Source organism: Periplaneta americana, chromosome 16 (assembly GCF_040183065.1).
Source record: "Periplaneta americana isolate PAMFEO1 chromosome 16, P.americana_PAMFEO1_priV1, whole genome shotgun sequence".
Lineage (NCBI taxonomy): Eukaryota > Metazoa > Arthropoda > Insecta > Blattodea > Blattidae > Periplaneta > Periplaneta americana.
In genome coordinates, this window is record NC_091132.1 from 35,748,237 (window position 1) to 35,763,193 (window position 14,957).

Genomic DNA, 14,957 nt, shown 5'->3' on the forward strand with positions numbered 1-14,957 from the left:
TGAACATAAGTTTAGTGTAAGGCGATCATAACTAGAGTCGACGGCAATTCGGAAGACTGTAGTCCGCTAGCGTTTGCGTCGAGAGAGACAGATAGTGAGAGCAAAGCAGCGTACAACATTGCCACATCGTACTTCACGAGCACGTGCAATGCAAATAGTGCAGGAGAGAATTTAAATTATCAAAAGATAAGAATGGTCTTAGTGGTTGATTACTGTAAGCATGACACCAAACAAAAACTCTTTCCTTCACTAACAATATTCTTTGCACGGTTCTCAATCCCACACCACATGCTTCTGCAGTAATTTCTTGCACGTTGGCAACGTAGCAGCCAGCATCAGGATGGCCCACAGCGTTCTGCTCGTCAACGTTTTTAAAATAATTATACACCTTTAACACTATTTTCCGCGCCTGCCTGTGCAATACTTGTCTTTTTACAATCTCTTCTTCCATTTATTTATCTTACATACACACACAGTAAATGCTAGTTTTATTTATTCAATGTATTGAAATACTCACACGTGAACAAACGAACTAGGGAAGTACTTGTTACAGACTGATTCCGATTAGTTCTTCTGTACAAGCTTGTGACGTCACATACCAGAAATGCTACAGCGCATATAGCAACCGACCGCCTTCCGAACTGCCGCCTAATTCTAGCTTCGCCTGGTACGGAGAGCATGCAGTTCGCTCTACAGTGAAACAGTCTCCCCGTAAGCCCCGCTACTGTGTATTTATATCTATTTATATGTGTACTCGTGTGTGTAATTCAATGAACAACATTTGTACCCTGTGCCCATGTACAAAATACCACTTGCTTTTAATAACAACAATTCATTCATTCATTCATTGAGTTCTACCCAAGGGCAGGTCTTTCACTGCAAACTCAGCATTCTTCAGTATTTCCTATCTTCTGCCTTCCTCTTTGTCTCCGTATATGATCCATATATCTTAATGTCTAACATCTGATATCTTCTGCCCCGAAATCTTCTCCCGTTCACCATTCCTTCCAGTGCTTCCTTTAGTAGGCAGTTTCTTCTCAACCAATGACCCAGCCAATTCCTTTTCCTCTTCCTGATCAGTTTCAGCATCATTCTTACTTTATCCACTCTTTCCAACACAGCTCGTTTGTTACTATATCTGTCCATTTCACAAGCTCCATTCTTCTCCATATCCACATTTGAAATGCTTCTATTCGTTTCTCTTCACTTCGTCATAATGTGCATGTTTCTGCCCCTAACAATTCTACACTCCACACAAAGTACTTCACTAGTCTCTACCTTACTTCTTTCTCCAGAGGTCCGCAGAAGATACTCCTTTTTCTATTAAAAGCTTCCTTTGCCATTGCTATTCTCCTTTTGACTTCTTGACAGCAGGTCATGTTGCTTATAGTTTAAGTACATTATATGTAATGTTAATGACGAAGTATAGTTTAGTTTTTTTTTAGTAACTTATTTTTACGACGCTTTATCAAAATCTTAGGTTATTTAACGTCTGAATGAGATGAAGGTGATAATGCCGGTGAAATGAGTCCGGGGTCCAGCACCGAAAGTTACCCAGCTCATGTTCGGTTGAGGGGAAAACCCCGGAAAAACCTCAACCAGGTAACTTGCCCCATCCGAGAATCGAACCCGGGCTACCTGGTTTCGCGGCCAGACGCGCTAACCGTTACTCCACAGGTGTGGACTGGTTGTTGTCTGTGAAACTGTTTAAATACAATAGTTGTTTAGGTTATCATGGCGAAAATGTATGCTTAATTTAAATCACTATGTTAATAAAACAGTAGTTTTGCATACTTTATCTAGATTTATAAGTAATTGAGATTGCAAGTTTCCCACAAAATCATTATCACAAGATTTATCAGAGTCTAAAACTTTATTACGAATTGTAAAAGTTAATAAAACTATAGCTAAGCTGGATTCGCACCCAAGACCCAGGGCAGCCTCAGATCAAGTTAGCCTGTGGTTTTGCTATTGGGTATTCTCTGTGCTAGGATTATAGAATCCTTGTTTACAACAACAATCTGTATCTTTACATAACAAAGGCTCACAAAGTCTTTGTTTTCCTCTTCAGCGAGTGCAAAGAAGGCATAATTATATCGGTACATTTGAGAATAAAATGTTTCGACTTCTATTATTGCTGCACATGGTATCATTTTTTCTGTATCCCTCCGCCATATAGTGAAGAGTGGCAACAGCGTCAATGAATGACCTCTACACGTGTCGGCTCTACTCTTGTTGATGTTAACAAATAAACATTGATGTTGTTATAATAAAGTTAGATTTGTTGATTGTAAACAAGGGTTATTTATTCCTGGCACAGAGAACAACACCTACTAATGATATAAAACAACTGTGTTTGTTTTATGGAGCTATAGAGCTAGACACTTCATAATTGCACGAATAAGACGACGCTAATTGCATCCGAATAAGACGTATGAAGCTCCTTTCTATAGGCAACAGGGGATGGATAATGGTCAGGCTATCGCACAACTCTGGGGGTGCTTATAAATGCATGATCAAACAATGGTAGAACGAATTGGCTGGAGAAACCAAAGTAGACCTACTGGAAGAAAACGTTCCCTAGAGCAGCATTGGACAATTCGTACACACGTTTTTAAACAAGAAGTATTTATTTTCGAGGATCAAATTAATAAAGCGTTAAGAAAATTTCCAATACCTGTTTCAAACCTAAGTTTTTAGCAGAAGATCTCAATTTTTAAACTTCCTTTGTTTTGGTTACATTCATAAGATACAAAGAAACATTTCTACGCATTCATTTTATTAAATTCTCATTTTTTCACTTTCATTTTTTTTAATTTGAAAATATTTGTTCCATAATTCGTGAAAAAAAATAAAATAAACTAGCTGCATTTCTTACAAAATAAATGCACAGAAACATGCAGCTACCTGATAAATACTTGCAGCAAAAAAATTAATCTAGATTGATTAATATTTGGCATAAAAAACTGGCGTTGAATGAAGAAAAATAAACTTGGGGAAAAATGGATTTGAATATTTATGTAATACAAACCTATAAAAATTGTCCTCCGCTACATTCATCTAGGAACTTCAGGGAGCCAACTTTAGAACAAAATGGTACTACTCGTAGATTTGTAACCAGAAGATATGATGAAAATTTAGCTTGTGTGAGATCGTGCGTATTTGCTTGGTTTCCGCACAAAACCAATCCGCAGAAAGTCTAAAATTCCACATTCAGCATTCCCAACGTAACACACATAACAATTTCCCTCTTCTTACCGCTTAAGTGACATATTGATTTTACTGCTTTAGGCTTTTAACATATTATTTTTAGAGACGTTCAATATAGTAATAATTATAAATTGGAAACTTACCACTGCAATTTCACCTAAATTGTACTGTTAATTATTGTTTTTCAATATTTGCAAAAATTAAGTAAACTCTACTTCACTAAAGTTACTGCATTCGTGATGCAAGTAACATTAAGGAAGCCGTGAAAAAATCAACAAGATTCCATAGACTGGGGGAAAAAAAAGACAGACGTATAACACGGCCTGCTGGAGTATAGTAAACACAGAAACATTTTAAAGCAACAATGTTGAAGATATATATTTTTGTTTTGCAAATTTGGCGTCACTGAACAGAAACCAAGATGGAGATTTCATTCCAACTAATTATAAATTCCTCTTTCAGGTATGTAATAAACGATCTTCGCACAAAATAATGTACGATACACGAGCGGTTTGTTTTCTTTCAATTCTCGGAAATTAAAAAAAGCTCAACTACGTTTCGCTTTTTCAAACTTTTCCTCGAACATGAAAATTTCAACATACCGCTCTTGTGACGCATATTGCTATTTCACAGCTCTTTAAATAACACCACTACATACAGCCTTAATTTAAAAAATAAACATATTTGTAATCAGCAATGGGCTAAGTCCATTTGGGGTATGAATATATACATTCTAATGAAATAGCCAATAACATTTTTTTTTTATTTTTTTTTTTTTTCAGCGGAGTCTTCCCTTAATACTTCCGTACGATACTGCGTTCAGTCATATGCTGTGTACTGCTTCATTTTGTGTAATGTAATGCAATTATCCTCATGCACTTTCTCGCTAAGTAGAAAGAAGTCGTACACAACATGTATTCATACTTTTTCTCGCAAGTGCAGACAAGCTGTAACTCTACTCGTCGAAGACTGTTGTCGGCTGACAGGAACAGACAGATAAGCCTGTCAATTCCGACAGAGAATAATAAGCGTACGGAAAAGTCTTCTGTTCGGGCAAGCGGTGGAGTGACATTTCGTTCATCAACGCAAAAAGAGCTAATGACTGATTTGACAGCATCAGTGGCACAAAGCTTGTTGGTTAAACAAAGTAACACTGACAACGTCGTAACAACGGCCTCTCCCCACCCCCTCGTGTATGGATTTTCGCCCTTGTTCGTGCGGCTAGATGTTGCAACAGGCGAACACAGTGGGACTATAATGATAAGGGGTTGACATACCACCGATCTTCTACAAGAGTCCAAATAAGGCATCACAAAGATGGAGGGAAGACGTCTATCCTCAGAAGAGATTCGAAGCTACGACCACAGCATTCACACAGCATTTAAGGGTATATGTATGTGAACGACCACAAATATTATCAGAAAATGCAGGCTCTAAATTTCTAAAATTTTATAAGAAAATGAACTCATAATTGGACAAAAATTACAAGGTACCGTCAACCGGGGTTACTTTACACACTTTTTTTTTTTTTTGCTTATTCGTTAAAATAATTGAAGTTTATAAAGTTATATACACAAATTAATTTTTATATGAATGTTCCTGGTTAATTTGAGTAAATTTGAAAATCTAGTGGTTGTACATATGCATTATGACACACTTGTAAATACATAATCACGTGTGTAAAGATGCCCCGTAAAGTAACCCCACTTTACACACATATTTACTTTGCCTTATAATCGAGTATTCTGTTCAATATGGTCCAACATTGCACTGTTTTAAGTACTGGGATTGGAAAGGTAAAACATTTCTGAACAATATGATGTGTTTCGCAATTTATTAGCCCACTACAGTTAGCACACTGGGAACAAAATATATTGGTAAATTCCTGAAAATGAAATATTTTATATAAAAGTAAAGAAATGTAATAACGGTACAATAAATGGTTATATGCTGTTCATGAATGTGCTGCTACATTGTGATTTTCCTGGGGAGGTGCTGTAGGCAGCCTTTTCAGAACCTGGTGACGGTCCAACGGTTGAGGGATAGCGTCATGCTAACCACATGACTATACTGCTACCTACTTGTTGCAGTAACCGATTCAACTGGCATTGATCCTTTAGAGCTGATGTGCCACGGATTATTTAAAATAATAATAATGATAATAGTACTGATAATAATAATCTACAAGTAACGACCTTGTCTGTCTGAAAGTCATTTATTTTCCCCTATCATTGACGGGAATCGATCCTACCACCATTAATAGTGGCATTATACATCATATTAAAAAGAGTTTTTATTTTTAATTAGTGTCCATAAACACTTCACATCTGTGTAAAGTTGCCCCATTCAGAGGTACATTAGGTTATCATTCTTATTTTCCCTCTCGCAGGGTAGCACATGTAACGAAAAACTGGTCAGGCAGTCATTTCCCGCGTCCGAAAGCTTCATAATTTCATGCAATACTAGTCACAATTGAATGTATGAACTGAACTATTCAGTACAACACAAAGTTTTCATACATAGGAAAAAGAGTAAAAATACTTGCCTCGTGAAATTAACCAGCAACAATGGTGTATAACATCTTTAATAATGGCACACACTTCAGACTACTACACACATGTGCTGTTGTCACACAGAATCAGTTCCACGGAGTTGCTACACATTGTCTGTAATGTATGGCCATCTAAACATTTTTTCTAGAAATGTGTAAAGTTACCCCCCTTGTGTAAAGTATACCCGGTTGACGGTACCGCAACAAGACTTATTAGAACTCAAATATCTGATAAAAGTATAAAGAAAGGTGACTAATAATATTTTTCAAACCAGTTTTATCAGTGTATGAAAAAAAAAAAAAAAAACAAACAAAAAAATTCTGCAGTTACATCATTTGGTAACCATAATATTGTTATGGTCTCTCTGACATCTTTAATATTTTTTTTCTGGATGTAATAAACACTTATTTCTGAAAAGTAGACTATTCTCATACACGTAGAGTTGTTCATTTCAATACAATTAATTTTTTATTTGTCCTGTATAAAATATATTATAATTTACGTAATATTTTGTGACCTAATTTTTCTATTTTCATAAATGCAAGTTAAATCAGTTTACAAAATTTCAGAATTCTATCTCTAATGGTTGTGGAGTTATTAAATAATATGTGTAAAAATGTTCAAATTTTGGAAAATTTAATTTAAAGTAAAAAGCGGATTCTAAAAAATATTATTAGTAACCTTTTTGATACTTTTATCAGATACTTAAGTTCTAATAAGTCTTATTGTGGTATCTTGTAATTTTTTGTCCAATTGTGACTTTATTTTCTTATAAAATTTTAGAAATTTAGAGCTTGCATTTTCTGATAATATTTGTGGTCGGTCAAGTACATATACCCTTAAGGCAGGTAGGTATGTGGAATCGAAAGTCAATGGGTCGAAGTTCATAAGATGTGCATACTACGATATAAGGTTTAAGCTAGAAAATAAATAATTGTCGCAAAAATGCACAAATGAAAAATTATATTTGTGCAAATTGCGAAATGTTTGCGGAATATTATAAATAACTGTGCAAAAAAATAAAATTAACGAAGTATGCAGAAACAAAAAAGTTATATAATTTGTTTCTTGAAGAAAAGTTCGGGGCAGAAGAAGATATCAGATAGATGACATTAAGATATAATGTATCATATGCGGAAATTAAGAAAGACTGGAGAAAGCTGGGTTTGCAATGAAAGACCTGCCCTTGGACAGAACACCATGAATGAATGAATCCCTTTTAGAAAGAAAAGCATTTTTACTGAGAGGCTATATATATATTACTTCTCTTTTTAGAAGTAATGTCCACGATGGAAAACCAATAGGAATGAAAAATGAAACTGAAGGTTTTTTGGAAAAACAACCATAGTCCAAAAACATAAATTTTCAGGAGAAACAGAAAACTATCTGGCATGGGTGTTGTTGACACTTCAAGTATGGAATTCAGCATGCAATTTCGGTGTTGTAGAAATTTGGGAAAACTGAAATACATACGAGTAACTTAAATATTCTCATACATACACGTGTAAATGTAGGTAACTGTGGACAATGGTTGTTTTGAGAAACAAAAAAATACTCTGTTTTGTCTGAAGTGTGCCTCTCATCTAATCTTTTTTTTCTCTTTATTATATCCCAGCGTTTCTCAAACTGTTTTGAAGTGGGGACCACTTTTTAAAGTCAGGACAGTTCCGCGGACCACCTTACTCCTGTTCCCTTGGAAAGCAAATTTATCATTTTCGTAGCATATTTTAATACCAGTATACTTATATTTTAAAACTGAATTAAGATTCGGTACTTTGGTCCTCTGTTATGAATTCGGGTGGTCCCTGGCTGGGTTACAGGCGCGGCGCCAGATTGGCAGGGAAAAGGTGTGAGAAACAGAGAAACACCACGTATATAGTGCTTTAAATCCCTCTTTTGTTGCTGAGAGTAGAGTGGGACGTCGATAGACGGGTAGGGTAATAAATTTCATAAAATGCCAGTACTGGGAGAAAAAGTGAAATTCTATTGCCATGTGTTATTTCCAAACTCTGAGATTTTAAGCTACAGTGTGATACGCAATTCGTTCGAATTTTATTTTTTCTTCTGTCTTTTTTTTAAGGACCACAAGGGCAGACCTCGAGGACCACAGGTGGTCCGCGGACCATAGTTTGAGAAACGCTGTTATATCCTGTTTCTTCTCTTTTCATTGCTTACGTTTCTTCCATGGGGTTACTTCTGCACCTAAACATGACTCCATACATAACTAATACAATTCACGTGCTAAAGCATTTTTCTCTGAGGTGACTTTTGCCACGTACATAAGTAGTACTGCCAATCCACTGTACTTTAAAATTATATGGATAAATTTTTCAAGATGGTAAGAATGGAATATTTGTAAATGCTACCATCGTCCTGGACAAAGGCTGTTTTCACAAAAAAAAAAAGTCTTTGGACTACTGCTGATTTATGAAAACCACGGAAAATTTCCACTCCTATAACATAGAGGACTATGATTTTTTTTTCACTAACAACTAATTCAGTAGAGGTCGCTACAATATGCTCACCTCAGGCTTCATATCTCAAATTTGCATTTTTAAAACTATGGTTCCTTTAAAAAAAAAAAACCTTCAATTTTCTTCACAAAAATATATTTAACTAGAGTAAACGCAAGAAGAGCTTGCCACGGTAAGCTGCGCGAGCTTTCGGAAACGTTCGGGTGCACTCGATCTCGCTTTGATTCGATTGGCAAACTGTCGACAGTTCTCAGTCGTCTGCTGGCTTGATGTTTCGAGTGAGATTTATCACAGCGCATGTAACGGAACCTATCCCTAGTTGCAGAGTAACTATAGTTCCGACGCTGTTATTTCCGGCGTGACTCCGCCTCTTTGCTTACGTCTTGGAAAGTGAAGGCTCTATAAAGTCTAGGTAGGTAGTATCGTTCGCCATTTTTGTTCTTACGTTGACGATCTACCATACGAGGAATCTATTTGCCACACCGTTAAACATTATCATGTCGTAGCTCCTATGATAATAATTAATCAAACACAATGTAATTCAGCAAATAATTGAGCGGCAAATAACGTCTTCGTGTGCTTTCTGCGAACGCCAACGAAAGAGCTAAAATGGCGGGCGATTATATTAAGTATGTATCGAGCCTTAAGAAATGAATCAGCGAATCACAAGGCGCACACGTTTAATGTAGCCGACCTGCAACGCGATTGGCTGCCGGAAATTAGAGCGACAGGACTATAATAACATAACATTGTTGAAAATACAGAAGCACAAATTTTCTTACATATAAAATCACTGAATGAAATGACAAAGATGTTATAAGAAATATGTAATAATTGATATTTGACTTTGTAATAAAACATTAATAACTAATACTATGTGATTTTATTCAAATGTTCCGATAACTAGGGTACTATGGTCGGTTAGGTTTATTTTAATCTGTATATACTCCTTACGTTATGAGCGGAACCTGTTTCGTTTTTCATAAATTTATGAACGTTATAAATAATTCCCTAGTTTGACTGTGTAACGTTTTATTAGCACTTCCTAATTTAGAGCAAACGAGGGGGGGGGGTCTGTTAAGTACATAGAATGTTATACAGAACTCTGTTATTTAACAAACACACTTTGAACTACATAAAACTCCTGATATTAGGGATAAAACGCAGAATATGCACGCAAACGCTGGCTTCTACGCGCTCTCCACAGCAACACTCCACGATACGACCAGTTCAAAACCGCGCTTTCGAATGCGCCCTGTAATCAGCATTAGGTGATTCATAGCAGCCCTGTAACGAGCATAGCGGCACGAGGACCGAATATCATTCTCTGCGCATCAGTCAAATGGGCAAGCTTTCTTTGCGCTTCTTCTACGTACATGCACATAACTGAACTTCAGAATGTACCAACAATGACTCTAAAGCAGCGCACTAATTTTAAGTAATAAATCAGGCGGTTTGCGTTACCGAGAACCACACATAATGGGTATTCTCTAAATGGCAATGCTGTTCACATTAATTTGCACACTGCTGTGTATTTTAAGTCTTGAACTGTAACCTGACGATTTACATGACTGTGATAAAATGTCTAATAGTTCCATTTACCATCATAGCAACTTACGTAGGTTCACCAGTAGGCTCTTAACACATACTGAACTTTCATGAAGGAGTCTGGGCTGTGTACCGAATCCGCAGCCCTTGTTAAAGGTGTGCCCCAGCGTTGCTTACTCCACCGCCAGTGTCGTTTAGTAACAGTACTTGACAGAGAAATACAATGCATTCCAAAAATACGACAAGCACTCCCTTTACGCCATGCAGATAGGCATACGAACGCTCCCTCCAGAGCTTGTGTCAGTCCAGGTGGCAAATACAAATAAGGAAAAACAAACCGTGACACGTGTCACACAAGATAAGGGTGGTTTATTTAGTTACGTCTAAATATTACTCGTCAATGTATATGCATTCATTTCACTTCCTTGTGCTGGAGAATATTTCGCGATTGGTACTTCAGTAACAGCACAAACTGAGAGGTTCGAAAATTGAGTTTTCTACAGGGTAAAAAGGAAAACACATTAAAGACTGATTCACAATAAACCGGAAACGGAAACGAGAATGAGAAAGGAAAATTAAAAAAAAAATAAATGTATTTAAATGTGAGCATTCGCAATTAACGAGAAGCTTGTCGGAACCCGGGAACTGGAACAGAGAATTGGCCAAGTTTTAACTTTGTCGTTCTTTTTTTTTTTTTTCCTTTTTTCAGTAGGTTATTTTACGACGCTTTATCAACATCTTTGGTTATTTAGCGTCTGAATGAGATGAAGGTGATAATGCCGGTGAAATGAGTCCGGGGTCCAGCAACAAAAGTTATCCAGCATTTGCTCATATTGGGTTGAGGGAAAACCCCGGAAAAAACCTCAACCAGGTAACTTGCCCCGACCGGGAATCGAACCCGGGCCACCTGGTTTCGCGGCCAGACGCGCTGACCGTTACTCCACAGGTGTGGACCTCTGTCGTTCTCGTTTCCGATCACAGCCTACTAGATTCATTCTGCTGTTATCAAAAAGCTATTTGGTCGTCATATATTTTGTCGCAAGGAGGCCGTGACATAATACTTTGTCCATTCATTGCTTGTAGAATCACTTTCCATATATGCTATGTATAAATGAACCAGACTACCTTTTTTTTTTTAATGGCACTATGTACTATGTACTTATTTCCTATTTTTGAGTTCTTCAGGTCCCAGTACGTACAAAATCTGTTTTTTTTTTTTTTTTGACATTTATAAATTATTATTTTGTAAAAATTACCTCTTTTGATGACAATGTACATGTACTGAATAAAGGGAATGAAGAGGCTTTGGATTAAACAATTGCAGACAAAAGCTAATAGAAACAAGTGAATAAAGGTAATAAAACAATTGAATAACAATGGTGAAACATTAAACAATTTCAAAGACAGATTTATGCATTGTTTGGTAGTAAATGGGGGCCATCTTGAGCACCTATTGTAAACTGAATTTAACATATGATACAACACAACAATGCTAATTTTGGTTTTAATGGGTTTTCTTGCTTTAAAATCCATGTATTATATTACTATTGCTGTTAAATTTTAATAGTGCATTTCCTACAATGTGTCTTTTTTAAATTATAAATTTAAATGGTATTAATATTGTTATTCAATTGTTTTATTAGCTTTATTCCTTTCTTTCTATTAGCTTTTGTCTGCAACTGTTTAATCCAAAGCCTCCTCAAACTGATGTACTGAAGCATCAAAATTTCCCTTTATTCAGTACACATACATTGTCATCAAAAGAGGTAATTTAAAAAAAAACAGTAATTTATTAAAAGGCAAAAATATATGCACATGATTTTGTACGTTCTAAGACCAGAAGAATCCAAATATTGGGAAATACGTAGTTGGTAGGCCTACAAAAAAAAAAACAGACTTTTTGGCACACCTTTATAAATGAAAAGCATAGAATTTGAAGAAATGTTCAAAATATTTCTTCTTTGATACCTTATAACTTTTGTATACATAGTTTCTTCATAAAATTAGGAATAAGAAAGTTAGAAGCATTGCTCCGTACTTTTTACTCACTCTGTACAGTATAGGCTCTTTCATAATTATACTATACAATTCAACAAACCCTTAAACTGAAATAAAATTAACTAGAAACTGATCCAAATATAAACTTAGTAGGCAAGACAGGTGTGGAAGTGAACAGCTGTGTTCTAGACAGACGCTACGAAGACGCTGATACCCACGCCATTTCGCATCGCCGAATAAAGAAAGTAGGCTTGTTGAACATCATAAAAGTTATATCAACCATGATTAATATTCAGTTCATTATAAGCACTCACACATCTACAAAACAACGCGGGAACACTTGACTTTGCTCTATTCTATACAATGGAAGAAGGATGCTTCTTGGAGCGCGCAGTCATATCTAAACTCCTGTGAGGGGCTTCTCTATTCTGCAATGCGCTAGCTTCGTCTGGAGCGAGTCTCCTATGTGCAGTCTCTTTTCTTTTCTTTGTCCTTTCAAGTACTCCACGAAATGAAAGAGCTTTAAATTTTTAGTATTCCTTTAGGCAAGAAAGAAAGAAATAAAAAAGGTGTTTATGTGGGTCTTTAGGATCGATTCTTCTCCTGCACTTAAAGGCTGCATTATGCAGTTTCACGGATCAATGTGGCGATTAAAGTGCTCTCGCGGCGGGTTTTGCAGCAAGGACGTCGGAATACAAAGACGCCTGAAGCACAAAACCATTTTATGAAGACCTCGTAATTGAGTAGTAAGACAGTCTATTCTCACCTCGGATGCTCCTGAATGATTCAGCTCTATATCGGGTCACGCGAACAGATTTAGAGTTTACGCTGGTTCCATTAAACATATTGAAATTAATTTTGTGCGAGATCGTGCGTATTTGCTTGCTTTCCGCACACAACCAATACGCGGTAAGTGTGAAATATCACATTCAGTATTCCCATCGTAACACACATAACAATTTCCCTATTCTTACCGCTTAAGCGTCATATTCATTTTACCGCTTTAGGCTTTTAACATATTATTTTTAAAGACGTTCAATATAGTAATAATTATAAATTGGAAACTTACCACTGCAATTTCACCTAAATTGCAATGTTAATTATTGTTTTTAAATATTTGCAAAAATTAAGTAAACTCTACAACACCACAAAAGTTACTGCATTTGTAATGCAAGTAACATTAAGGAAGCCGTGAAAAAATCAACAAGATTCCAGACTCATCATAGACTGGGGGGAAAAAAAAAGACAGACGTATATTACGGCCTGCTGGAGTATAGTAAACACAGAAAACATTTTATAGGAACAATGTTGAAGATAGATATATTTGTTTTCCAAAGTTGCCGTCATTGAACAGAAACCAAGATGGAGATTTCATTCCAACTAATTAGAAATTCCTCTTTCAGGTATGTGATAAACGATCTTCGCACAAAATAATGTACGATACACGAGCGGTATGTTTGTTTTCATGTTCTCGGAAATTAAAAAAGCTCAACTACGTTTCGCTTTTTCAATCTTTTCCTCGAACATGAAAACTTCAACATACCGCTCTTGTAACGCATATTACTATTTCATTTTATACAGCATACATAGTACTGTCATAGATTTTGTACATCGTTGTAACACGTGCGCCAAGATCCTGAAAAGAAAATGTAAATTCACTGAAGATCTAGCGAAGAACTATACGCTACGTGTTTTACATCAAGGAGAAATGAACACGAAGCACAATGTCTTATTTGTTCTCAAGCAACAATGTTTCTATTGCGGTAAGAAATATTATATGCTTACGGTCTTACTAATAAACCATGTATAGTTTTTATACGAGACTTATGCAGAGTTGGGACAGAAAACGTTACTAATAAACCTTACATAAGCGATGGATGTATAAACAGTCTGTAACTATACAATGGGAAATGCTTTGCAGTAGTTATATACACGAAAACTCTTGTTTAAGCGTTGTATATAGAGAAAAAATGGCTGCCCCTCTAACAGCTGTTCGTAACGAATGTCATTTTTTGATTATGGTTGCCTTGTAACCACAGAAGAACAAACCAAAGAGCACAGAATAATTAGAATAATATTGCTGTAAGCTTGTACTCTTTGACCAAAATATAGTGTGGTAATCGATCAGAGTCAGTTGTACTATCGATACTTAACACGGCACACTAGAGCGCTCTACCGGATGCAATAGAGAACTTCAGATATTCTATTACCTTTCGGTATGAAGTAATGACGAAACTATGACGTAGCTGTGTAACAGTTACTGTTATACACGACGTATGTAGTGATTATTAGTAAGGAATTTACACACGACTTATAAACGAGCTACTCACTGTATAAGTATAAGACAGTTAAACGTCTGTATATAGAGTTTTTATTAGTAAGATCGTTATATTATAAGTTATATGAATATAAAACCGAATGTGCCATATATGTCCCAGTATGTTTAAATGTTATGTTTTATTTAACGACGCTCGCAACTGCAGAGGTTATATCAGCGTCGCCGGATGTGCCGGAATTTTGTCCCGCAGGAGTTCTTTTACATGCCAGTAAATCTACTGACATGAGCCTGTCGCATTTAAGCACACTTAAATGCCATCGACCTGGCCCGGGATCGAACCCGCAACCTTGGGCATAGAAGACCAGCGCTATACCAACTTGCCAACCAGGTCGACTTGTCCCAGTATGCGGAAAAGGGGTTAAATAATAACATGGCGAATCCTCGACCTCACCTCGCCTAATACCATTTCCTTATCACCAATTCCAATGACGCTACATAACCTATTGTGGTCGCACGGAAAGAAGCAACTTTTGACAGTTTCGTAACTGTATAGTTTTTAACTTCCATCTGCTCCCCAAAATCTTCAGCCAATGGGAACTGGATACGTCACACACGACGTTGTCACACACATATACATATAATCCCTAATTTTTTTTTCCGCAATTATCTGCGTGTCCATCCATCCGCCCGCCTTCCAGCTGAGAGAAGGGGAAATACCATTTAGCTGCAACGTCGTGCTTTGGCTCTGTACATTCCACGTGCTTTACTAGAAGTTGAATCTTTCCCTACGACCACAACAGAAGTTGGTACAGCGTCGCTACATCAAGTAAAAAACAGAAAAGTCTATTAACTATTTAACAAAAGTGCGGATGCAAGTCGAACAAACTTTCTTCCTAG

General features: G+C 36.5%; 1 protein-coding gene across 2 annotated transcripts in view; it reads right to left on the minus strand.

The window, feature by feature from the left end:
• Nucleotides 1–14,957, minus strand: part of gus (splA/ryanodine receptor domain and SOCS box containing gustavus) — a 246,740-nt gene that overhangs the window by 109,932 nt on the left and 121,851 nt on the right. The gene's annotated exons all lie outside the window — the stretch shown is intronic.